Consider the following 27,660-nt stretch of genomic DNA (forward strand, 5'->3'; position numbering starts at 1 on the left):
TGTCCAGAATGAACAGGCTTTTTTGCCTCTTCATGTTACAGTTCCAATTAGACTCACAGTTGCACACAACTAGTTCTTCCAGTACTTACTACTTTGTGCTACAACAGTTTTACTTACAGTGCCTTATCATGAAATTTACATTTTTATACCATATAATTAGGGAGCCATTTTGTTGCCAAACACATGATAACAAACAAAAAGCTGGTTTGGAGCTAAAACCACCACTCCATCATTAATGGTTTAAATGGGCCAATACACCAGGCTGGTGTAAAAGTTCTCCAGTTTTACTATGAGACCGAAGTTAATCTGAGTTCTCCTAGAACAAAAATGTCATATGTGCTACTTGTGCTATTTCCATAAGCATTTCTTCATTAAAGACACTGCTCATTACTGTGTTTCAAAGGATAGGATTGCTCCTAACAGGGCAATCACATTCCAGTCCACAACATAAAGCAACCACTTCAGACACTGGTAAGAATTTATCATAAAAAAACACAGCATCAGATCAAATTAAGTTCTGAGTTGACTTCCTATATGTAAAAATAAAGGCAATGTTCAGATCTCTGAAATGGAGAAGTTCACTACAACTGGAACAAGACTGAAGAAAAAAGTTTGGTTTTTTTTTTACTCACACAAGCAGTCTCACACACATTCATACAAATGCTTATGCTAGCTGGATGTCAAAGGAAACCTATCCATCTTAGACCTTCAGATTAGCTAATTCTAGCAGGATTCATGGCAATCTTACTTTCCAGAAAAGCTTTCTAAAGAAGTTCAAGGAAATTTATGTGTGCTCCAGGTGGGGTATCTTCCACAGACATTTAAGGCATCCTGCACAACTACTATGTGGGATTTCTTTTTTAAATTTTCCTTTTCAACCTAATCACCCTTTCCAACTGCTGGCTGTGCATGCTCAGATGTAATCAGCAGCATTCAGCTGCTCTAGGGAAGTGCTCTCACACACAAGGAAAAGGATACTTGCTCAGAATTAGCTTATTTGAAAAGCAAAGTCCTAACTCAGAAGTATGGAGTGAAGGGTGTAAAGAGCCAGAAGCAGAGGAGAGGACCAAGGCAGCTGCACTCACAGTGCTAAGGGCAGAAAACCTGACACCAGGGAACTGCAAGGGCCTGTGCTGCTTCCTCCTTGTCCTTATGCTAAACAGGAAACTGCAAAACAGGGCTGAAAGAAGCCACCCCTCTGTGGTAACGTTCAGACTGGACCGTCAGAAGACAACAGAGTTACCCCTCTACACTCTTGTACTAATACAGCCACTGTGTGACAAAATACAAAAACTGTTTGACAACTGTGGAAAATTCATTGATCCTTGTAGACTACACAAGTATGAACCTTTGTGTTTTTCTGGTTTTAATAAAAGAAATACCTGTTTCTGAAAGATGAAGTTCTCATAACCAGAAAAATCAAACTCTCCCTCTTTCTCTCCTTCTACCTGAGAATAAAGTCATTGATAAAAAACATCCTGAAAGCTTGAGACACAACTATTTTGTCATCTGTCCTGGAGAACAGAGCAAGGGGAAGAATACTTCATATTTCAGCATTTGGAGTTATTTAAACTATAATAAACACAATACAGTCCTTTAACATGCAGTTAACTGCTTATTTTAGTTTAGAAATAAAAGTCTGATGTTTTCATTCAATCCCAATTATAATGACCTTTGTACCTTTGCAGCTTTTTGAACCTGCACCTCTATATTTTAAGATGACATAAATTTATGCTGGTCCAGTAAAAATTACCTATAGAGGAATATAAAGCAGGCAGTAGAAGACACCATTTAGTTCAAACATACAATGGGAACAAGTAAATGTTTCCCTTTTTTACCTGTTTTCCAAGCATGCACAATAATCAGGGCAGACACGACGACCATTATATAAAACTCCTTTTATAAAAAATGCATTTTCTAGTAGATTGTTATTGAAGAAACACTATAATAAACCAAACAATCTCATAATGAGCTCCATTTTAAAAAGACTCCAGGATTTCACAACAATGAATCCAATACACACATTCCATCAATATTTCCTGTGGTTTTGACTAACACACAAAGCTACCCACACTTTTTGCAGTCCTTAGGTTGTTTGCCTCTCCGGTGCTGAAGTAATCCACCCATTTTAGCCAAAAACCAAACAAATTAAAAAACTGACAACATCCTGACAGAGTCCTTCCAAGCAACTCTCTGACAGCAACAACACCAAATCAAGTTAACTCTGTTGTAGACTGGGTACCTACATCTTATAAAGTTGATCCCAAAACTTAAAGAAAATCAACTACTTAATCAAGCAGTTACTATATTATTATTTCCATTGCCTAGAAGACACTCAAAACAAAGGATAGCAGGCATTAGGCTGACTTCTAATACAAAATCCTTTCCTTGTTGACCAAGTCACCTTATCCTTTCCAAGTGCAAAATACATTCAAACAACAGCTCACACAAATGAAGCAATGTCTTCTACAATTAACTGGTCATGCCTTTACCCCCTTCCTCCATTTCCCATTTCCAATGACCCTGCTCTCTCCCTCGGTGCTCCCTTCTGGAGTACATGATGGTGTGTCATGCTCCTGCACAGCAGCAGAAAACAAGACATGGAAAACACTAGTTTTTCCTGGTTTAGAGACAAGACTTGTCCCCTCAATATTCTTGCCCAAAACCTGCATCTGACTGCTAGGAAAAGGCATCAGCACAAATAACAATCCTGCACTCTATACCCAGGCAGAGCTTCCAGCAACCAGGTGAGAGACAAGAGAAGATCAGACGCAGGCAGATCAATTCTAGCCTTCACTGCTTTATCCAATGTCTTGGGCACACCACAGAAACCCCTCCTGCTCAGCTACCCACCTGCAATGTGAAAACAGTATCTAGAAATTGGAAACATGAATTCTAAATCCTGCAGAAATAGAAAAATAATCATCAGGAACTAACCTTGTAACAAATTTACCAGATGCCGTGATGTGTTCTGCATCACTCAGGAATTTCTGTTTGCTCTGGATTAAATATTCTATAAGCATAAGCTTTATTTCTGCTAAAGGTTTGGAACTTGAAACATATTAACTCATGTTAACCCTACAGCCACTTGATCTAGAGCCAAATTCCATCACCACTCCCAGGTCTGATTCTGAAAGCACACAGCATCATTTAAGGCCAAACAAAGCATAATGCTCATTCAGCCCATCTTTAAAAGAACTTCATTGAAGTTCTGTGCACAATATATATTGCACTCTATCACATTCTAATAAGTACTTAAACCAATATTGAAAGCCTAAGTGATAGAAAAATGATCACTGAGCACTAGTGAGATCCTCACTACTTATGGTGCACAGCAAGCTCTCTATGTGGTCTGCAGCATTCCTAATCCAGTCAAACCATGACAGAAGGAGGAAATATCAGCATCAACTAGGCTAGCACAGCATGGCCATGCTTCACTTCCTACACCCATCAAAATCATCCCGGATATATTGTTACTAGTACCCCACACCCCTCTCCAGTGTGCCTCTGCTATTCTGGTTAGCCATTCCCAAACAACCTGCAGCTCCCAGCCTGCAGAGGCACGTCAGTGTCAACCCCAAAACCCTGGGAGAGCTGCTGGACACACCAGATGCTTGTGCTGCCATTCAGAGGGACCTGGGCAGACTGGAGCACTGGACACACGGGGATCATGTGTAGTTCAATAAAATGTACAGCCAAGAACCACACAGAGAAGACCTGTCCACAAAAGTGGGGTATTTAGCAGATGCTTATTATCATTGACTTAAGTTTCTTTTCTTCCATTCTTTACAGGTATCACCAGATATTTTACCCATACCTGTGGGATCAAAAACTACCTTGTGGCAACCATTAGCTGTCCATTTAAATTGCCTTCAATTGCAGTTGTCTCCTCAGTTGCACCAACATGCAGAACTGACTCTACAGGCAAAACAGCTGTTGCTGCTCCCTCTCACCAAATGCTTTTAGCCTAGACAGGTCCTGCCTAGTCAGCCAGAAAAATCCTCTGAAGTGTCACATCATAGCACATGAAATTATTCTGTGCTGCTCGACATTCCAAATGCAAGACCTCACACTGAAAGGCTGCACAAATCCCCTCTTCCAGAGCTGGGAATAAAATCCTTACGTGACAAAAACATCCGAGCCATGCTACCACATTTCTATACTTAGTTCTCTGTCTCTAAAAATGTGTGAGCTGCCAAAACCAATCAGTTTTTCTGTATCTTCTGCTACCATTACCAGAAGATAGCAGCTAATTCCTGTACTGTGCAGGTCTGTGCTAAGGCACCGACACCAAGATCACACAGGAAAGCTGATACAATCTTTTAAGCATGGCTACAGTAGCATAATTAATTCAAATGTCACACATCACTCAGACAATTGTTTGATCTCCAGTGTTTAGTCTGATAGCTTTTAAATATATTTTCCTATACTGCTTTCTTCTAATGCCTAGGATGGCTAATACTAAAAATACTAATCAGTGCTTCATTAAAACAATTGCTGTAGATCTGGCTTGCTCAAGAACAGAAATGTTATCGTTTCAATTTTTAATTCTATATTTTTTTAATAAGTGTAGATTTGATGGACTGAGCACATGAAAACAAGCTTGCCTTCCCTTTGTTATTCTTACAGACTCTTCAGACATAACACTGCTCCTTCTTATGTGGATACTCTGAGACACTTGACCTGATTTTCTGCAGCACTGAGCATTCATAACTGTTGCTGAGATCACCGGGGGCTATGGGCACTCCACCACTCATAGGGCAAATAATTATGAGCTGACTGCACAAGGCTAAGAGTTAAGGCACTGACTTGTAATGTTAGCCCAATATCTGGATGATTAAGGCCTAAATTAACAACTTGCTCCTTTCCCATCTGTCCATTAGGATACATCAACACCTACCAGCCTCATGCCTACCTGCTCTGGACACAAAATACACAGAACAAAAAGGACTCTACTAAGTTACTTCTACTGTCCTCAGGCTGTGAGACTGAATAGATGGACTCCTGAAGCCTTATGTTTCTCTGTCCTTGTATTTCCAAAACTTAGGAGTCTTGAGAAGATAAACTCAATTACCTTTTTAAGATGACACAAGAGCATTGAGAATCAAAAAAATCCCATGGAACAAGTTTTAAGTCGAGAGAGATTTTGCTTATTGTAGAAACTGCAGAGTCAAGTCATCCTCCAAACAAAAGCATAAACAATAAAAACTTGCAAAAGACTGAATAATGAAAGGGACAGTATAAAGTATAAAGGGACTGTATAAGTGTGAGTTAGAGAGATAAAGTTATCAAGGTAATTAAACACTTCCTCCTAAAAGGAGCATCCTGATCAGCTGATGCTTACTCAGCTCACTAAAATGACCAAAAGCTTCTCGAGGTTTGGCACAGTTGATTTTAGAAGGCCAAGCAAATGTTCCAGGAGGCTCTAACACACCTGTGCACAGGAAAGCAGCAGGAGGGTACAACTGGACACAGACCAGACTAAAGAGGATGACTTCTTCTCCCACATGTAAAAACTGCTGCAAAGGCAACAGAGAGGGACAGTAAAGAGTATTTCTGAGTGGGAACACACAAGCCATGGGTGTGTGCTGCAGCAAGGACAGCTCAGGTAAGACATGTACAAACCAGGCAGGGACCAGTGGAGCTCTCCACTACGGCGCTCAATCAAATGTGAATTACCCACAACTGAATATTTTTGCTTTTCCCAAGTATGGGTCAAGTTTGTCAGGTGCAACAGGCAAGATCTGTGGTGAAAGCTTATTTGAGGAGCTTGAAACAGCTGGGAAAAACCAGACATGGCTTTTGGGACACAGCCTGCTTTAGGTCTGAAGACATGGCACAACCAGAGCTGTGCCTGCTGGACAGAAAGGCTGGGGACTAGGCCAAATCTCCACACCCCTCCTTACCCCTGCCTCTTCTAATAGTTCTGGGACTTTCACCTTCAATCAAACACGTGTGACAATAATTAAAACTAAATCCAGTGATTAAAATCACACTCAAGCACTGCAGTGAGTGCTCATTGCTAGAAAATAATCCACATTTAGAGGAAGGCAGGAATCCCTGGTAGAGTCAGACATGTAGAGGGCCACAGAGGCTGTAGATATTCGTCTCTGTGCAGCACAAAGCACAGCAGGCCAGGAGCTCACATTGTCTGCAGGCACACCAGAAGCACTGTTAATAGATTTTTATGCTACCTCAGAAAAGTGTTTACTCATCTGTAATTTTTCTCAGCAGTGGACATCTGGTGTTCTATTATTCATTGCATCTGGAAAATTGCCAACAATAAAACCAATTTTCACAAAAAGGAAGCAAAGCCTGACATGAACAATGCTGGAATAAAGGAAAAAACTCTCAGAATGGTTCATGTTTTTGTTCTCTTTGTCTTTTATTTTCTCCTCATATGGGGGACTCCGAGTAGAAAAGCCAAAAGGAGCTGCAGAACATTTTTCCCAGATTATAAAAGAAAACAAGCCTTTTGAATTCACATATAAATTAAAAACTCTGGCAAATGACTGATTCTGGTACTCATTTGAACATATGGGGGAAGTGCACAAAGGCTAGATGAAAATAAGGTCACTAAAGTACTAACTTAGCTGCTAAGAGAAAGGATATTTAATGGTTAATATAGAGACTTGTATATATCAAGTAGAAGAAAATGTAGGACCACTCTAACATGTAACATTCCACCAATTTGCTGACAGGCACCTGTAATACTCTCCTCAAAAGAACACAAACACATAATGGTTCTTCAAAGGAAGGAGGTGGTGCTGAGGACTTTGTTAAAACATTCCCACCTCAAAACTGACCCCTCAGGAAGAAGCCAATATCTCAGATTCATCTTTGGAGGAACAGCTCCACCAATTCCTTCATTGCCAGACCTGTCAAGATCCACAGCCTTGCAAAGATGTCCTGATCCAAGAAGCTCAAACAGCAAAGCTTTCTGGGCATGATCTCAGAGTGACTGAGGCACTGAAAGCCTCTCCTCAGCATTCACATCTACTCCAGAGATAAGCCTTACAAAGTTTTAGGCTAAGAGTCTTGCAATGCTATCAGTTCAGGAACTGGAAGATCCTGGTGCACCAGTTTTCTTGAGTCCAGGGAATTCAGCATGCTCCAATGACAAATTCCTGTGGATTCCTGTACTCCTGCCTACCAACAGGCTGGAGGCTCAGCTTAACCCTCAGCCTGATGCAGCTAATTGGTCTCTGTTCCACTACAGCTCCTTATTCTCTCAAATATCATCTTTCTGTGAACATGAGGATATGTGGATATTTTAAAATGAAGTACTTCATGCTTCAAGCTGCTCAGAAGTGATGTTGCATTTAAAGAAGGGATTAGTAAATATCCAATAAGCATTTTATAAGGAGCATAATGCTATCTCTGCAGTGAGGCAGTCTAAATACCCTTGCTTTCAGTAACCATTTTTACTAGCATTAAGTGGGCAGGGGTTCCACTGATACTTTTGATTTAAGCAGGAATAAATTTCAACAGGAAATACAAGAAAACCATTTCTCTTCCATTGCTAATTATTTTTAGCCTAAGTAACTCTGTAAATGATTTTTTCAAAAATCCCATTTGCTTTAGCATAAAAGAGACGTCTCAAAAGAGGTCCTGGTAGCACAGATTTTTTGACTCTAGACATTCTGTGGGATATTGACAGAGTATATGGATGTACCACAGAGAGTGAGTAATTTCCATATCCTTCCCATATCCACTAGCCAGAGAACCTGAATTATAGACACCTAAAAAACTGCTCCTAAAAAAGAGTTTGTGAAAACTGAGCAAGAGCAAAAAAAAGGAGCAGAGGTAGACCAAAAAAGATTAGGTTATTTAAAAAAGGATCATTAAATATATAAATAGAAAAGTTACAGAATCAACCTCTACTTCCCAACCCCAACAACTTCTTGGCAAAATTCAACCTGATATCAAACCAGACACCCTCAACCTATATCTTGTACCAGAACAATCCCTCCTCTGAACCAATCTACAACTTGCAGCTTTCAGGGAAAAAACACCCAAGCCCTAAATCCTATCATGCCCCAAAGACCAAAGAAAAAGCTGTGAGTAACCCCAAACCCTGTCATTAGCAAAACAAGCAGGCAACTCTAACTTGGTTCTTCTTCATTAAAATTTGCTCTAAATTCTCCTCCCAGTAAATGAATCAACAGTATTCTCCTCTACCAGGAATTTTCTCATCTGTTCCCCAAGACCAAGGGACTGTGCAGATTGTTAATCCAAGGAGACCAGGTGGGAAAAACCCCCATCAGAACACATGAGAATATTCCCCTCTTCACCACTCAGTGAGCTGGTTACAAGAGAAACTACACTGCATCTATGAACTACACAATTTAAATCATCTCTCCATCAAACCATCAGTGCTACCACAAACTCACTAAGTCAGATCAGCAGTTTCCCATTGACCACATTTTGCCTTAAGAACTTAAAAGAACAATAACTCCAGAGTCCACATGCTGCTAAATAGCCCAAATCCATCGTAGCCTGACACTGCCCCAGTCTAAAGGCAGTGGATGAGACCCATAAACAGGCTGAAATCCTCATGGGCTCATTCTTCAACAAAGATGATAAAGGTACAAGCAAGCCTACTCATCTGAAACACACAGGTGACATATTTTTCCTCTGAAAACTCACACACTTTCAAAGCCATCCCATGTGGGACACCAGGCACCTCTATCAGCCCGTTCCCAAAGCCTACACTGGGACTGGTTTCCTGTCCACCAGGCCAACACCTCCTGTCACAAAGCCAACAGAGTGAAACTCAAACAGGCCATAAAGTGGAGGCAGTGCCCCAAGAGCCTGGGCGTGTGCTGGGAGCACTCAGCACTGCACTGAGCTAAGAACCTTCCCAAAGACTGCCTCACACAAAAACCTCACCAATGGTACGTCCACACGGCACAGCTTTTGACCTGTAGCAGCAGTACAGTCAAATCCTTCACTGAAACAGCATACATTGTAAGATGTTTCTTCTCATCCATCTTAAAACAACCTGACCACCACAACAAAGTTGTGAGGAAAAGCACATTTTTTCAATGGACAGATACAAGCATTCTGGAGCTAGAAATAAAAAGCCTTGCAAGCATGTTTCCCAGGCGAACTCATACTGCAGCCAAAATTCAAATCTAAATCCAGAGGCTAACACAATTCCCCAAAGCCCAATAGCTTCCCCAACACTACACAGGTGAACAGCAAGAGGACAAGCAGCAAACAAGGAAATGATGATTTGCCAGAAGAACACTTCCCAGAACAAAACCATTCCACTCCTAAGTTCTCACTCCCAATCTGAAACACTTAGGGAGGTGCACAGCTGGAAAATAAAGATTCCCATTCATTTTAAATAATTGACTCAAAAGGGAAAGTGATTTTATTCCACATTAGTTTCCTCCATCTGTATAATTGATATCTCTGCCCCACAGGCAATCCCTCCCCACACCTCAGCAGAGCTCACAGCAATGAATTGCTTTCTCCCTGTACTGAGCTTTAGGATTGTGCCTTTATTTCAGTCTAAAGCAGTGTGATCCAGGAGCTTGCCTACTTTTTCACAGCAATATCAATTGACCTAAACATACACGTTACCTGTACCTACAAGCCTTTCTTGATTGAGACATGAGGGGGAAAAATATTTATTTTAGCTCAGTGAATCATCCTGAAAGAAAGTTTTTATCATTCAGAAATTAATTCTGGTTAGTCAAAAACCCTAGGAAGACTAACTAGGAGGGGCAGAACTGCTTGCTCTTTGCCATTTAAAAATGGAGGTGTAGAGCACAAGGCCAACCAGGTGAGCTGTGGATTTACTGCAGTGCAGCATCACCAAAAGGGGCTTTGCTCACTGCACTGACCACACAACAGCTCATTTCCCACCATCTTTCTCATTGTCCTTTGAGTGTTTTCCCTCCTGACTCAATACAAATACTTGACTTTGAAGGCATGGTGACAACTCAAACTTCAAAGCTATCACTAATGTATTTGGATACTCTAAATTGCAAATACTGATGATTTCTTTCACAGCTGTATCTTGCATTACAGAACTACAGGAACACCTCTTTTTATTTCTGAAGAGTTATTTGACAAGCAGATGACAAAAACAGGATTAGTGTGACAGTGTCTGAGCAAACATCATTCATTTTTGTGCTCCCAACTTTAAAGCCTACCCAAAAAACACTTTCTCCTGGTAACACTGGCAACAGTCCTTCCCCCTAGACAAGGAAGAATTTTTTGATCTGGGAACTATTTACTAAAACAATTCACTGGACAAACGCAGCAGTTTGCAGCCTAATGAAACAGCTTAGCTAAAGCTTAGCCAAAATGGACCACTTAAAAAGAGACACAAGAAAGATCTTGCCTCCCTTGGAAAGGCTGCCAGCAGATGAAGGCTGCTCCATGATGTTGGTAATGACATTATCCACAGCTCCAGTATGAACTGCCAGAGTGCTTTATCTTTCTAAAGATACACAAACAGAGAGGAAACCCTGTGGTACTGGAAAACTGGAACATGGGCTTTGCCAGCAACCTAAACCACTTACCTTCCTGTAGGAAATAATTAAGGTACCAAACCTCCTCCCCAAAAATAAAGGTTCACAGCTAACCTTGACTGTGAATTGAGGAAAGAACCCAAGGATTAATCACCAGAAGAAATGCAGAGTAGCTGCAGAGAGCCACCTCTCACAGGTAGCAGGCTAACAGATGAAACCAAGAGCCACAAACCAACATCTCTGAGGAACCCAAGAATGGCAAAAATGTGGGATCCTGAGGCTATCCTGATACCACCAAAACTTGTTTAGAAATGTGCAGGGGGCTTAGAGGCATCTCCCTGGTTTGTGTCTGTGTAAGGCCAAAGCTCCATTCAGGATAGAGTGGTGAAGTTTAGGTCAGTGCTCAGAGCAGAGTCTTCAACATCTGGAATTTAAGAACTGCTACTCACAGAATTCTCTGCTAAGCTACAGTGATGCTCTCCAACAGCACCAGCCTCCTGCTTACACACACAGAGCCTTACAAACCTCTTCCCTGGGAACAACAGACTAAGAAAAAAAGAAAAATTAACAGGTGAGAAAAGAGCCTCGTGCCTAGAAGAGAAGAGATTTGTCTTCTACCATCAAATATAAGACACTGGAAATAGAAAAAGCACAATTCTCTCAGCACTGCTGGTAAGATTGAGTGAAACTTAACAGAAACTATGGAAAAGAGAAGCTGATGCTCCCTAGTGAGAAGGGAAACTCCAGCAGCTGATCCACACAAGAGGATATTTCCCCTTGTAAGACTCCTTGGCTTTTGTTTTTGCAGAGAAGAGAACAGACCACACAGCTTTAAATGTTGAAGAATTTGCAAATACTTCCTTCTGTGCCTCAGAGAAACAGGCAGAGGACTGTCAGTATCTTACACAGCCACATAAAATGAAAATACATCCAGTAACTGATATTTGAAACTGTCAGGCTGTAAGAGCAAGAGTGAGAATATTTTGAAGCATTTCCTAAAACAGATTCTCAATTCCCATGAGATTCTCAAGAGCAAATGCTAGCTAAAAATTATAACCCCAGGAGTTAACTAAGGGAACATTTCCCCCAGGAACAATCCTTACAGAAAATACAAGGAAGACACAAGTTTTCATTTCTCTTGTACCTGGTCCTACCTCCATTTCCCTACAAATTATTCAAATAAATGCAAACATTAATCTATAAGCATTGCCTTCACCCTTGAGGCAAAGGTAGAGCAAGCTTTTCCAGAGCCCACAGTATACACAAATATATTTAATATAGCATTCAGCAATCATTTGAATACTTTAAAAGTATCAAGGAAGTTTTTTATCCAGGGGTTATACCAACACTTAGCACTCCCACAAATCAAGTTCTCATAACACAGAGAACATGACTACATATCAAAGAATAATAATCACTTAAAAAAACCCCAAACCAACATAACCAACATGAACAGATATTTTCCTTTTCAACAGGGTTTTGGGATGAAGTTTCATACAATGGTTGAACCATTCTGATTGGTTGCTGTTGTTTAAAATGCAGTCCCTGCTTTTTCCTCCTGCTCCAGATCACATTTTCCTACTCTTTTTTTTTTTTTTACAGGAGCTTGGATACTCCCAGCAAACCAGTGAATGGAGACACAGGGGACACTGGAAAAGGAGAGAAGGGAGGAAGCAGATCCAGTCCTCCTGCCCTCCCTGCTCCCATCCAGGCAGCACAGCAATTCTACCATATTGATTCAATTGAAAATGCAGCACAGCTTCTTCATGGCTTTGGCAGAACAGAAGAGGCAACACATAAAGTCCACATTAAACACTCCACACTATATATAACCTGAGAGAAATCTAGATTACAGTATCACAGTACACTTCCTACATGTTATATTATCACCATCCAGAATGTGCTCCCCTAAGTAATTCATTTTCTATTATCTTAAGGTAGTGTTAATTCAAGACTCAAAATAATGGCCTAGCTATAGGTTGATCACTCTAAAGAGATATATGAATGCTCTCTAAACAGAGCAGTAAACATTTAAAAGTAAAGAAGTAAAGAAAAACCCAGGAGACACTATTGGAGAACTATTTCAGAGAAAAACACAAATGCAAAGAATTTAGGAGAGAGTCCTCTGTACAGCACTTCTAGCTAAGTTTCAGAGCAAAACAAAAAGCAGAGTCAGTAGGAAGCAACATCTGAATGAATGTCTGGGAATGCCAGTCACTACTACCCACTGCCCTGAACATCAGGCACCGTGGCTCCTCCCTCCTATGGCTGTTCTGGCACTTGGCTTTCTGCCCATTTGTACAATCCAGGAAATCATCTAGCAATTGTCAAAACTGTTTTCCAGTTGTTTGTATTTGGATCAGCTCCCTGAACTTGCTCATCCCTTGTTTGCACAAGCACAGACCAGGGCTAGGGAAGAGATGGGAACAACCAGGAGAGAACAGGACCAGGAGATCTGCACTGGCCTAAACTGCTACAGAAATGTACTGTAGCTTGCTGAAAAATCTTAGAAAAAGAGGGAAAAACCCCCCAGTTTCTCAAAATTCCAGTGTATACTACAAATGTACTTCAAAAATAGGTGCTAATGCTCAATAAATACAACACACTGCTTTTGGATCAATGAGTATGGATTCCTTTCCTAACCAAACTCTAAAGATGTCAAAGAAAAAGCAGAGTCAGATTAAGGCCATTTGGAGGCTTTTTAATAATCTTTGCATAAATAGAAAGCATCTAATTATAGCAGATGATAGCCAGTTGCTTGCCAATACCTGTGATATCCTAAGTAAGCATTTTCTCCACATAATTCTCTTACACTGTTTTGAGGGGAGAGGACAGGGAGGGGGGAAGGGCTACCTTCTTTCTGACTCCCATTTCTCATTTTTCTACCAGTATTAGTCTGCATTAACAGCCAAATCATACACACACACTCACACAACACTGCCAGTGACCTACTAGAAAGTTGCTATAGCAACGACTGCTTTCAGAAATACACGTTGTGCATTTTAAGTGCCATCATAGTGTAACTCATCTGTCAATTAATAACCATGGCTCACAGGAACACACCACATACTCCAAAAAAAAATTAACAAATAAACACAGAGGCTTTATGTCCACAAAAGGAAGCACTGGGAAACCCCGTGCGGGCTTAGACTCACTACCAATGGAAAAAAACAAACAATGACACATATTTAGCACCAAGATGTAACTCTCACATTCCTGTTTTAGTGCACTCAATTCATGAAGTATGAAAAAACTTCAGTTCAGTCTTAAAGGGGGAAATCACTTGTAAATATCATTAAATGTCTAATTTAAGCAAGTCCAACTTAGTTGTAAAATCATCTATAGGAACATACAGAAAACATCATTTAATTTAGGTTTCTGTTACGTTTTGAATGAAATCTCTAATAAGAAGCAATGGATTTGAAAACACATTGAGTAAACAAAAAACTGAGTATCTACTTTCAGCCTCAGTAGACTTCATGAAACCCTGTGGCCAGGTTATTTCTAGTTCACCATCAGACTAAACCTGTGACATTGTCCCTTTCTCTGGATGCAGGTGTCCACCAGCTTTTGGTGATAAGTGTTAGATACAAAGCATAAACACAGAAAAGAACTGAACATCCAAAATGTCAATTAGTTATTCACAGAGAGAAAACTTCAAGAAAATTCAACGAGCACAATTGGAAACTCAAGAATCCTCCAGTACTACCCACAGCAGCTCATTTCTTGTTTCCTCTCACAGCCCTGCCTTGCACCAGCAGGTGATGTTCAGTCAAGTCCATGCCCTAGGTTCCAGTTCTCCTGTCTCAGCTATGGCCCATGTGCTGCCCATGGACTGTCACTGACCAGTGGAAGGTCAGTGCACTGCAATACAGAATATCCTCTGTACACAACACAAAGGCTGATGCCTGAGCTTTGCAGAGACCCTGGCTCACCAAGGGCTGTCTGCATCAATGACATGGTGAGAAAGCCTGCAGAGCTTCTGAGCTCCAATGTGACCTTGAAAAGTGTTTGAATTTCCTTTCTCACATCCTCTAAATCCAGTTCAAATCGTTCTCTCACATAACAAAGATAAAAATGGCTTTTTTTGTAATGTTTTTTTGTTTGAGATGAACATCAAGCTCTCACAGCACCCAGCCTTTGACAATATACTGGTAGTGATGCCAGCTGAAATCTTCCTGGGTATCAGAAAACAGAGCAAGAGGCCATGCTGGTTTCAGCTGGGGGAGAGTTCATTTCCTTCCCAGGGGCTGTGAATGGGGCTGTGTTGGGGTCTGTGCTGAACACAGGCTGATAATGGTGACACCTTTCTGCTCTGCTGAGCTCCCACAGAGCCAGGGCCTTTCCTGCCCCTCCTATGGCAATGCCAGGGAGGGGACACAGGTGACCTAAACCAACCCAAGGGATATTCCAGACCTCATGACATCATGAACAGCATATAAAGTGGAGGGAAGAGGGAGGAAAGGGGGACATTTGGAGTGATGGCATTTGTCTTCCCAAGTCACTGTTACCTGTGTTGGGCCCTGCTCCCCTGGAGGTGTGGAACTCCTGCCTGCCTGTGGGAGAGCTGAATTAATTCCTTGGTTTCATTTACCTGTATGTGCAGCTTTGCTTTCCCTGTTAAACTGGCCCTCTCTCAACCCATGAGCTGTCCAGCTTTTACCCTGTCCATTTCTCTCTCCAATCCTGCTGGTGGGGGAACAGCAAGTGTGACTGCAAGGGCCTGGTGGGGCTGGAAGGGACAGAAATCCTGCCCAAAGCTCTGCATGAGCTCAGTGAGCTCCACCAAGAGCCCCGGCCTGGTTATGTGTGTGCAGCAATTCCTGTAGGGACTTTCCACTTGTCCTGGACTTCACAGGGAGGATTTTCTGAAAACTGAATCACAACTAATCCTTTTAGGTTGGATAACAAAGACCACCTTTGAAAGTCTGATTCTTATACACACATGAAACATACTGTAGGAGAGCTGTGAGATACACATCCCCCCAAGGCAGCAAGGCCCAGAGTCAGGGTACAGGGGCAATTCTATCTCCCTGCATCCCACTGACAGCTCACAGGAGCAAAGCAGGCAGAGGCACAACCAACCAGTATTTCATTTCTAGTTATGGTTAGTGTAACACACTGAAAAGTCTCTGAACACCAAAAACACCCCTGCCTTAAAATCTCCTTTCTCACATCAAGATGGAAGAACTTTTTTCCTCTTACCTGTGGACAGCTGGCAGCAGTCATGAGGCAGAGGGCTAGCTAAAAACTATTGTAAATACAACAATGCTCTTAATCTTTCCAGTGAGATACCAACAGACATAGCTCTCCAGGTTTTATAACAGGAAATTTAAATTGTAATTACCTTTTTTTGTTTAATCCAGAATTTGGCTAATCACAGTTTCATTAATCATACCTTTAAATAATTTAGAACAGCAAGATACCCTCATCTTCAAAGTTATTAAAAAGTGGTGCCATTTTCTGGCTAAAAACACATCTACAATAATAAAAATACCACATGGGGCAGAAGAAAGGCCTGTAAAGACCTGCACTTCTGCTGAGGCCAAAGCCCAGTCACAAGACAAATGCATGTGTGTAGCCATATCCCCTAGAACACTCCCAAACTCCACAGCCTCCCAACTGCTTGCATTTACACACATTAGATTCTGCAGCAGTATTATCTTTTGAGGTGATACTTTATATTCCCTAATATTATAAGTATAGGTGAGTCCCTTCTTATTCAAAAATGTAATTATATCCCCCCCCAGCAAACCCCTCTGACAATAAACAATGCAGGTCAGCTTTCACTACCACCTACATTCAGTACTACAGCCGCTCTCGTGTCTTTCCAAATCCACCTCTCCCCTCTGGACCTTTCCCTTTATTCAGGACAAAATCCCTGCTTGTCCTGACATCCACCCTGGTGTCTGGGGGACCAGGTGAAGTCCACAGGGTAGTGGCTCCTCAGCAGTCAGAATGCCATGGTCATCTCCACTTCTCCAGCCACATAGCCAGGCCATGCTGGAATCAGCTTTCCAGCTTCTCCTTTGCATTTTCAGGAGGCTGGTTCCTCCCACAGACCCAGTGTGAGAACTCTGATCACGCAGAGTGAGACTCAGGCAATTTCCTCTCCTCTTTCCATGACTGTGGCTCAGGGACTGCAGATGCAGCCAGAACTGGGACACCTCCCTGTCAGGGACCACCATCCCTCTCTGCTTCTTTTCCTTCCCTGACCCAAATGAAGGTTCCATCCTGTCCTGTCCCAACCCTCCCTTGTTCTTCAGTCTGTGCTCCCCTTTACATTCCTGTCACCAAGGTCAGGTATGCCAGAAAACCCCTCTAATTAACTACTTCTCTAATGGGGGCTCAGATACTTCCTATCTTTTCCTGGGCCTCCTCTTCTAAGAAACATTTCCAGGTGAAAAATAAAACATTCACAATTTCAGAATACAGACCTCTGAAACATTAAGTGCTGCAGACTACATGGCAAGAGCACAAAGTGTGGCAAACAAGGGCAGAGGATGGAGGGAAGCTGGATGTGCCTTCAGCAGCAGCCTACAGTGAGTTCTGAGCTCCCTGTTTAACTGTATTCTTATGTACCTGCCAGAACATCCCCCTCACAAATAATGTGCTGACTGAAAGACCTTTAGGTCCATCATTTCTGGGGTTCTTTTGATCCCAAAGATAAACCTTTAACATTTTATTCTGTACACTGCTGCTGTCTCGCTGTTAAGAGGAGATACAGCCTTGGCCTTCACATAAACAAGATATTTTACAAAATCCCACTGTCCCTTTCTGCATAATTTGCCATTGTATTTAAATATTGGAGCTGTGACACTTACCATTGAAAATTCATGTGGTCCTTAGGCTTCCACTTTTTCTTCAGATGGAAGTCAAAAGGCCACATTAATGCCAGCTTTGCTATCAGGATCACAAGAATATAATTTCTTACTAAATTAATACATTAGCACTAACATGAAAAATTAATTGTTTAAATGACTCTTACATGGCTTTTTTCCAATAATCTGTTCATCATTAAGATAATTCCCACATTTTAATTCTTGAAGGATGCCTCTAATAAGGCTGTAGGACTCACCAGGCTTTCCTTTTATTTAAAGGTTGGGTCTCCTTTCTGTTTTTAAACTGTCAATGGTTATATTTATTAGCTAACTAGAAATAATTTCCCATTTGCCATCAGCACTGCATAAAGCTCAGCTTGCACTCAGGTTTGAAAGTGTCAAAATTAACCTGAAACCTCAAGCAAGCTGAATTTTTCCAGTTAATGAATCATTGCTCCCAACTAGCTGTCCAATTCCAAAAGTAATTAATACAAATAAACTGCTTCTTAAATTAGCAGTAAAACACTAATCCATAAACACTTATCCAATAAGCATCAAGTATAATAAAACCATATTCCCTCTCACGATCAAGGTGCATTCCCATTCTGCTGCTTGAGGGTAAGAGGCTGAGGGCACCGAGCCCTCTGCCCTCACCCACCAGAGGAACAAGGAGTGCAAAAGCAGCAGTGGAACCTCCTCCTGACCCAGGGAACAAAAACAGCCACTGGAACACAGACTGCTCTCTGTCAGTGCAGTAACTGGATTATGTGGCTTTGGAAGAGTCAGGCACAATCCCACTTGAAAAATAATGAATTTGCAAGAACACATCACGAGCCATCAAATGAGATCCTAAATGTGATCAGCTGCTCTGTGGGGATTTCTGAGAAGGTACAACACACACACGTTTCTGTCCCTCCTGATGCCTTTCCCGGGAATGTAATTGCTCCAGTTTAAACTATGATGATTTTCTTCCAGAACCAGAACATGATTTCTGTTTTTAGGAACCACAGAACCAGAAGTCTTTGCTGCCATGCTGATACACTGATAAAAGTTCTCTTTGTAGAGTTTGGCCAACTGGGACTGCTGCACACTTACTGTTCCCTTCTGTTTGTCTTTTCCAGCAGTTCCACAAGCTGTGGAAACAATGAAAGCTTGATTCTCCACAGATTACTGTTCTGTAACTCTGTGTGGATTCTCTAACATCTAATAACAATTGAAATCCTTCTCCTGCTTTTATTTAGAAGAGTGTGTAGAGAGGGGTGGGAAAGAGTTGTTAAGAAAGTAACTTAGGCCAGTTATCTACCTTCACAAAAACTGCAGGAATTTGCTATTTGGAGACCTCCCACCCCCTCCAAATTTAACTGAAATTAGTGGCTGTGCTCTGAAGAGACAATGCAGCAACTCAATTCTTCTAATGCATTTATATACCATGTTATGTCAAAAAATATTAAATCCTATTCAAAAGACCAAAAATAAGCAACATTAAAGTACCCCAAGCTTTTTTCCCTTGTCCTCTCCTCTGTCCCACTGTCCTGGCAGTGACAGGAGTGACTCAAACACTTGCAAAGCCACACTGCCTTAGAGAACCAAACTGAAAACCACAAATCAGCACAAGGTGACATCAAACTGCCCATATAGATATAAATCACCAAGAACGAGAAAAGCCAAGACATTCTCCAGAAAGCAGCTGTTAAAATTCTTGGGTTTCTATCCAAGTAGCTTGTATTTGCCAAGAATCTTTAAGCTTCTTTTCTACCTTAGAAGCATTTGGAATAAACATAGACAATTAAACGTGTACTGCAGAACTGTTTTAAAGAATTGATTTCTCTGTTTCCAAACTGATATGCATTCAAAGGTTTGTTTCAAAAATCTTCCAGAATTCAGCAGTTACAAAACTCTTAATCCCAGAACTTTAGTAGCACAGGATGTGATGCTCAGTGTTTTGCCCTTCTGAGTTGCTGTTTTTTTTACTTGTTTATTTTTTAGTGGAGGAAGGAAGGGCTCAAGAATTAGGGAAAGGAGGCAATACAAGCAAAAAAAAAAACCACCTTAGACTGCTATGTGGCTTCTAAGAAACCATACCATAATCTCAGAGAAGAGGAAGCTGTTAATGATTTCTCTGATAATATGGAAAGCAGTAGTATGAACAGGCAACATCAATGAATGCAGAGGGTTTAGTGAATTATGATAAGGGCTCAGGATGAGAGGCAGCTTCCTGGTCCAGGTCAAGTTGATTTTGCCTCCTGAATGAACTAACAGCATGATCACTGCCAGAGAATAATTTGAACACATTAATCCTGACATCCTCTCTAAATCTGAGTTGAACCTGTGAAATTATGAAGTACTGTATTGATTAGGGTCCTGCTAAGAGAAGAGCTGAAGAGCACATAATTGCAGTGCTCAAAAGGAGCCCTGCCACTATTTCATGGAGAATTCAGTCCAGTGGTCAAGGTAATATCCACCCACACCTGAACAGCTAGATGTAACAAGAACAAACACTTTCTGATTTGAGGAAAAGCCAACTAAATATTTTTTCAGAAATACTTCCCAAGGAAAATGCAGTGAGTGTAAAACTTAGAGAAAAACAGCAAATGAAAATGTTTCCAGAATTATTTGTTCAGCAAACACACAAGGTAGTAATTCTATTTTGGGTTTCAAAAAGAGTGACTGGACATGCTCAAACTCCAGTTAGGGGAGGCAGAGAGCTTCAAACAGCTAGAATTCCACACAAATCCTCCTGTATTCCTAGAGAAAGGCAGTGATGTTCATTAGGAGTCAATGATGCTGGGGCTAACCCAAGATTACTCATCAACAAACACAGATATCAACGAACAAAGATTACTCATCAAAAAACACAGTTTAAAAGTGAGCTCTGCATGTCTCCCTGTCCCAAAGGATTTAGCCTGAACCTTCAAACCTGCCATGGCCCAAACTATGAATGGCAAAAGCATGTGCTAAAGAAACACCACCAAAATTTTAGCAGAAAGGGGCACATCTTGGTAATCCTGATTATCCCCAGTGGAAAGCAGTTAAAAACAAGCTGGTGGCAAACTGAAAGGCCCCATTCTATTTACTTAATCTTACCCTTTCTAACTGAGCAATGTACTGAGTCCAGCTCAGTGTCACTGATGTACCATTACCTGTCTGGAAGGGAGAGGGTGGATGGCTCAAGAACACAGGTAATGTAAATCTCTTTTGGAAAAGTGCCATTCCAGGTGACAACTCAACACTCAGACAATCCAATAAACCTCTGAAGAAATTGGTGAGACTTTGTATCTTCTTGCCAAATGGCTTTCTCCCTTTTCCCAGGAGCTTCTTGGCTACTGTTTGAGCTCATCCAAAGGCCTGCAGGTGGATAAGGAGTTTGCCTGGATTTTCTCTGACTGTTCCATGAGAGGTTCCAGCACCAAAAGGGTCATCCAGAGCCAGCTGAAAGCACAGCTTTCCTTCTTTTCTTCAGGGAGCTGCTGCTCTCCCAGCAGTAGTAGCCCAGCAAGGTCAGATTGAGAAAAGGGTGCCAAAAATATTTCACCAGCTAAAAATGAGGAAGCTGCTTGATTAGGCACAAAAGTATAGCTTTTATTTCAACTGTGATATCAGAAGCCCTAAAATAGAAAAATCCCAGAAAATACAAAGTAGACAAAAAATTCACAACTTAGTCTCTAATCCCCTATCAACTAAAGTATAAAATTAGATAAATATGCAAAGGACTGTGTTCTCCAATTCTAGTAAGGACACAGGAATATCTCAAATTATACTATGTATGAGAATAGTCTAGTTTCATGTTTCTTAGTTATTCAACTAAATGCAGTAGGAGACAATAACAATTTAAAAGCAGATTTTTCTTTCTACACTTCCCTTGTGAGCTGCATGAGGATTTTTCTTTGCTCAACTTTAATTTTATATATTAAAATAGCATCCTTAATTACTTAGAGCTTATATGAACTTTCAATGTCCAAATTTTATTGCAGCCATTTTAGTACCCATAATTAGCTCGTTCAGATTTTTAATGCTAAATACTATAAATTACTGAGTACTCTAACACTTCAGTTTTCTAGTACTTAGATTTTTTATATTACAGATGTGACAGGTTCTCCCATCTGAAGTGGTTGAGCTCACCCCCCTACTGCATTACACAGCTCATGTTCAATACACTCCAAATTGCCAGTGGCTCTTTTCATCATTAATTACATTTTTCACGTCCAACACTAATCGATTTCCAGCCCATGACCAACAGAAGAGAGCAATCCCACTTCTCATTCTTTACCTCAGCCTGGCCTGTTCTGCTGTGATTACCTTGTTCTGCTGTCTCTGTCACACTTAGCTTTCTAAATAATGGGTTTCAAGCAGGATACACTGCCTTAATGTGCATTTGTAAAACCTATAGCAAAGCACATTCTCAGTCTGTCCCAGGCCCCCAGCCACCTGGGAAGGAGCACATCCCTGCAGGATTGCTAACTGGCCTTCCCACACCTGCCTGGAAGAGGAAAAACAAGAGGAATGAGAGCTCTAAGAGCCCTGCAACTCCAGTGTGATTCCCAGTACTGATTTCTACATTTCTTTATCAAAAATGCTCTGGTCTTAATACTGCCAAGGAGAGAAAAGGGAACTGACTACCTTTTAAAACTAATGCTTCTAGGTTTATTCCTCTTTTGCAGGAACATGGGGAATTACTTGTGCATTTGCTATGGAAAACACCTCTCTTACCTGCAGGCTGAAACTTGGACGTCACTGTGCACTTACAGCACATATTATAGTAAAATATATCTGCTGAAAATCACACATCCTTCCTAAGTACAGAAAGTCCTGAATATAGAACTCGCAAAGAATTCACAGGTAATTCCCAATCAGTACATGGAGCAAAAACTCCACCCTTGAATGTGTTTGAGGTTTTCATGCCTGTGGGTTTTTCTTCTTATAGTCTTCAATTAAACCAAAAAAAAAAAAAAAAAAAAAACAAAAAAAAAAAACAAAAAACCAACAAAAAACCCACAAACACCAACCAAAAAAAAAAAAACACCAAAAAAAAAAACAAAACCAAACCGAAAAGGTGAGGTCAAATCCTATCCGCAAGTTGTTACTTCTGTAGGTACCATTCAAAATTCAAAACCAGAACTGTGAGAAGATGTGACCTTGCAGACAGAGCACCATGAGCAGATGTGAGATAACCCAGAGCCTGAACATCCCATCTAACAGAACCTGTGAGTACTGCACTCTTAAAGAACAGCCTGTTTCAGTGCCAGCCCTCTGAACCCACAGCAGCAGAGGAACCCAGCCCTGAGCACTCCCAAACCTTCCACCTTCCTTTGCAGTCAGAATTCAGGGAACTCTTCAACACTTTCATGCTTTGTTTTATACACTGCATATATGTTATAAAGAGTATTATACATTACTGTATGTTTGATTCACATATTAACTGCAGGCAATACAGGCATCTTGCAGTTCCAGAGACACTGGGCACGTTAACAGAATGCAAAATAAGAGTTATTTGTTTCAGCAAAATTACCCACACTGAAGCTAAAAACATCTCTCCAGAATTCCTAGGGCAATGCTGAGAAAATTTTGTCTTTAAAGCTATAAAAAGTTTCATGAGCTCCTTACCAGTGGGCACTGAAGCCTCTTCCACAAGTTTTCAATTATTCCTCAGAGGAGGGAGCACTGATACATGAACACAGTGAGCAGAGATGGAACAGCTAATGTTTCTGTAACCAGGAGTGTCCATGTGCTCTTTGCAGACAGAAGATATTTCTCTGACACAAAAATGAAATTTAGCAGCCACATTTGAAAAAAATTTGTCATTTAGAGTAGCTGCTGACCTTACTAAAACACCAGAAGAATGATCTGTGAGAATGGGTTATGAGATTAATTGCCAAAGGAAGAAGAAAGAAAACAGTGAGATTTCAGTTCACTAGAAAAAGGGTACCCAGAACACATTTCAAAGTATCATTTTTAACAGGAGAGGTTTTACAATTCTTTTTATTATTTAAAAATTAACATTTAAAGGGGTATTTAATATTGATTGTTCTCTACTGTACAATTTAATTTCTAATCTGCTTGCAAACTGCCAGACTGATGAAGACCTGGATAAAATTAAATCCCATTACAGGGAAATGGAAGAGAAAACAATCAGCACAGTAGTTAAATACTGACTTGCAAATATAAGACAGTTTCCTTAAGTCAACAACTGACATCACCAGAGCAAGGTAAGACTGAAATGAACTCCTGAAGTCTGTCGCCTGTTTTCTGAGCAGAACCCAGGAAAATCAATCTTGAACATCTAAAAGTTCCTAAGCAAAGATGATTTTAGGGACAAACCACTGTCAGAGCTGGTGAGATTCCTGCTCCTGACATCCAGCCATGCAGTTCTTGGCTGTAAGAAGCAAGAAATTCTGCCTTCAGTTGTTATACCCCATATTTAGTTGTTTAGCTTCCCCCTCCCACTGGCTGTTGTTTTTGTCTGTTATAGTGGTCTTTTTTTAATTTCTTACTTTAATTTCAGATAAGAAGGAGTTACAAGGTTGTGATAAAACAGCACAAACTTTTTCTTGTTTTAACACCAAACTGTTGAGTCTGTTAACCAAGAACTTCGATACAGCCACTGTGAAGAGGAGGGGCAGGAAAACAGTTTTGGAGCTTGATCAAGGAAAGGATTCTTAAAAATACTGCAGTCTACAGAAAACAGAGCAGAAGAGAAACTGGCAGAATTGTGCACTACATGGATGAAAGCAGAGAGAAGAAGTCCTAAGACTGAATGGATTTTGATTTACGCATTTAAAGCTCAAGCTCCTCATACACACACAGTGTCAAACTCTCAAGAGATCCAAGATCAGTTGATTTTTTTTCCCTTGGATTTTTGAGGCCTATTAGAAGGGAAAGTAAGAGATTGATGTCAAGGCTCTTCCTAGTCTATTAAAAGGGTGATATACTGGTAAGATAAGTGATGTAATCACGGAGATGAGCTTCCCAGGGAGGTACCCTGGAAGGATGAAGTGCTGATGGCCTGCATCTCAGCTGCAATGATAGGGGGAAAAAGCCATATTCCCAAAGAACCAGCCAGGTTCTTGGGCACTCACTCATTTCCTGCTGTAAAGTAAAATGCCCAACTACAGCACAAAGGCTGCTCCATCGGGCTGGGAGCCACACAAGTACAGGACCAAAACATCATCTGCTCCTCCAGCACAGCCCCAGAACCCCAGCTGGCATCCAGCACAGCCCAGAGCCCTCTCTGACCTGCAGAGATGGACCCCTGCCTTCCCACCCCCCTCCAGCAGGGCAGCAGCACAGGGAGGCCATGTGGCACCAAAGGAAGGCTCTCCCTGTCCCCTGCATTTCCTGCTCCTCAAAGTCCCGTTCATCTGCTGACAGAACAGTGACTAAAAGCTGTCAGAGTCCCTCAGGGTGTTTCCAAACACCTGTACAGTGGCTGCTGCTGAGCTGGCACAGGCTGATGGCCCTGTCACTGCTAAGTGACACACAGGGCACCCCAGGTCTGTCCCAGACCTGCATGGGGCACCTGTCCCCTCCCCAGGGCATGGCCAGGAACGATCCCCAGCCAGGCACAGGAGCCAAAGTGCCCCTGGAGGAAGCAGCGACAATGGCGAGGGGACAGAGGCTCATCAGTCAAAAGGAGACACTTGGGGGTGACAGGAGGGCAGCAAAGGTGATAGCCTGTCACCTACAAAAGAGCTGGGAAAGCACTAACTGATGATAAAAAAGCACTAAAAAAAAAAGTTAGGTATGTTTATCAAGACAAAGCTACTAAGTGAACCAAATTCAGTAAAGCCTAGAAAGTACAACCTAGTTCAATTTATTTACTTATAAATTAATCAATTTTGAATTTTCATCCCACCTCAACCAGTATAACCCCATGACAAATTAGGTTGAAAAACACAGCAAAAGGCAGTTTCAAAATAAGCCAACAAGGAGCGAAATCCAGGTTTTAAATCATAATGCACTTAAAACAGTAGAGCACCAAAGCAAATCTGTCTGAAGCTTATGAAAGCCCTGAAAATTATAAACTGAGAGGAAACAAATGCTGTGATATGAGGAATCCAAGATACAAACAGACAATAAATAAATGTTGCTAATGATGTCCTAACTAGAAGTCTGGTTTCAAAGCTCAAAACATCTCTGCTTGGTACAAAAATGTACCTACAGTCTGGAAGAAACAAAAGCTGCAAATGCTGTCCATGCTGGAAAACAGCTGTTTCCTAAGAAAATTTTAGGGCAAGTCTGTGAAACACACATTACATTCACATTAAATGCATCCCTTTTAAACTTTTTTAGCATATTTTAATTTTGTTTCCTAGTTTTTCTTCTTACAGCTGCTATTATACTTTTACCACAAAATTGCCAAAAATTGCCACAAAAAAAAATTAAAAAAAAAAAAAACCAAAAAAAACCCCACCAAAAAACAACAACCCCAAGTCTTCCTTCTGTATTGTCAAAGCCGTCATGAAGACTTGTACCATTTTATAACAACAAAAAAGCAGCATTTGAAATCAAAGGATGTGGAGAAACCAATATTCCATGTATGCTTCCAGCAGCTTGATGCTGAACAAACAAGGCAGCCTCTTTCTTCAGAGCTCTTCATGAATATTGAAGGCTGCAGCTCATGAAATGACAGCACAGCCAGAGCAGCAGGCACAGCCCCTCCCGCCCTCCCCAGGGCAAGGGCAGAGCCCGGGCTCCTCTCTGCTGCCATCGCAGCCAGGGATTGATGCTGTGCTTGTGCTGCAGCCCCTGCCAACCACACAGGGGAAGCTGGCCCTGTCCCAGGCCAACAGCCACTTGTTTCACCAGTGACAAACCCTCCCCACGCAGGTGCCATCGCTCCCTTTGTGACAAGGGTGACCGTGGCTCTCGGTGACAGAATCCCAGAGTGACTCCAGACACCAAGCACAGGCTAAGGCACATTCTCAGCCCCTGGGATGGCCTGCAAAGCCCTCCAAATTTAATAACAAGCAAAAGGATGAGGGAAGAGCAAGGGACTCTTGTGACGAGCTCGTCACAATAAATAAATAAATAAATAAATGAAGAACAATCCAGCTTGCACCACTAAATTATCAGCATCAGAACAGAGTGCCCAGTTTGGGGGCCCAGACTTTGAGATATAAACTGACAGGAGAGACTCAACAAATCTGTAAGCTGGGTCAGAGGACTAGAAAACCGGAGGTAGAAGAAAACACTGAGAAACTCAAGATAGAGGTTGTGTTAGAGCTCAAGGAGAAAAAAAAATGACAACTCATGGATATTGAGGTAGAGCAGAAATAGCTCACTATGACGAAATAAAACCCAAAAGTTAACTGCAAAATGTGTCAGTTAAACACTGGAAACAAACCAGTCAGTAAGAATATACAGCTGGAATAAGTTGCTTAGGAAATGCAGTGAAATTTCCAGCAACTAAGAGATTTGACAAGCAGCTGTCAAGAATACTGTAAATTGTTGTACCCCAAGACAGACAAAGAGATTAACTCAAGCTCTCTCTCCATTGTTTTTGTCTGGGGGGTTTTTTTTTGGGGTTTTTTTTTTGTTTGTTTGTTTGTTTTTTGTTTTTTTTTTTTTGGTGGTGGTGGTTTTTTTTTTTTGTTTTTTCCCCTGTGTTCATTTGGGAACAAAGAAAGCCCAGGAAGATCCACAGAAGTAAAAGTCAATAAATAACTATCCTAGTACAAGTCCATTATTCCAGTAAAACACAAGACTGCACAGAGGTCTACAGCTTTAATATCCCTTAATGGCTGTAAAAGCAAGATGATCTTGGACTTGAGCAGTGACCCTAGAGATTCCAGCAAAGCACAAAAGAAATCAGTGAAAAAATTTCAAATAAAATAATTAGAGAAAAACCCACTCCAATACCAGTTCTTTCATTAAATAAAACCACAACAGTAGAAGTCTTTCTAGCATCTATTCTCACAACACAGCACATTCCAGTCAGAGGATGGAGACGTGTAAGTGATGAACACTTTGCAATTTTTCAAAAGTGCTCTACTGTTCTTAAAGGAGAATAATTATAGGACTAAATAATAGAAAACTCCTGCTTGAAAGCCAGGGGTGGGGGACTGCAGAGTAGGTATTTTAGGAAACCATTAACCACTACAACATTTTGGGTGGTGGTCTTCAAGAAATCATACTGCAAGGTTAAATCTCTGCTGGTAATACAGGACAAGTTCTTATCAGCTGCAGGGTAAGGAAAAAATACTGCAAGGAAAAAACATGATGGGGGCAGAGTGGTGTCAATTTTTCCCATCACATATGATTGGGGTAAAAAAAAAACTTAAGGGGGTAAAATGGTATTAGAGCCACTGTGTTCCAGTGGTGAGAGCATGGACATTCACACAAAAAAGTGACCAAAG

At 41.2% G+C, this 27,660-nt stretch overlaps 1 protein-coding gene across 1 annotated transcript in view; it reads right to left on the minus strand.

Annotated features, from left to right (window-relative positions):
- STAG1 (stromal antigen 1) overlaps positions 1-27,660 on the minus strand; it is a 154,075-nt gene that overhangs the window by 115,921 nt on the left and 10,494 nt on the right. The gene's annotated exons all lie outside the window — the stretch shown is intronic.

Source organism: Molothrus ater, chromosome 10 (assembly GCF_012460135.2).
Source record: "Molothrus ater isolate BHLD 08-10-18 breed brown headed cowbird chromosome 10, BPBGC_Mater_1.1, whole genome shotgun sequence".
NCBI classification, from domain to species: domain Eukaryota; kingdom Metazoa; phylum Chordata; class Aves; order Passeriformes; family Icteridae; genus Molothrus; species Molothrus ater.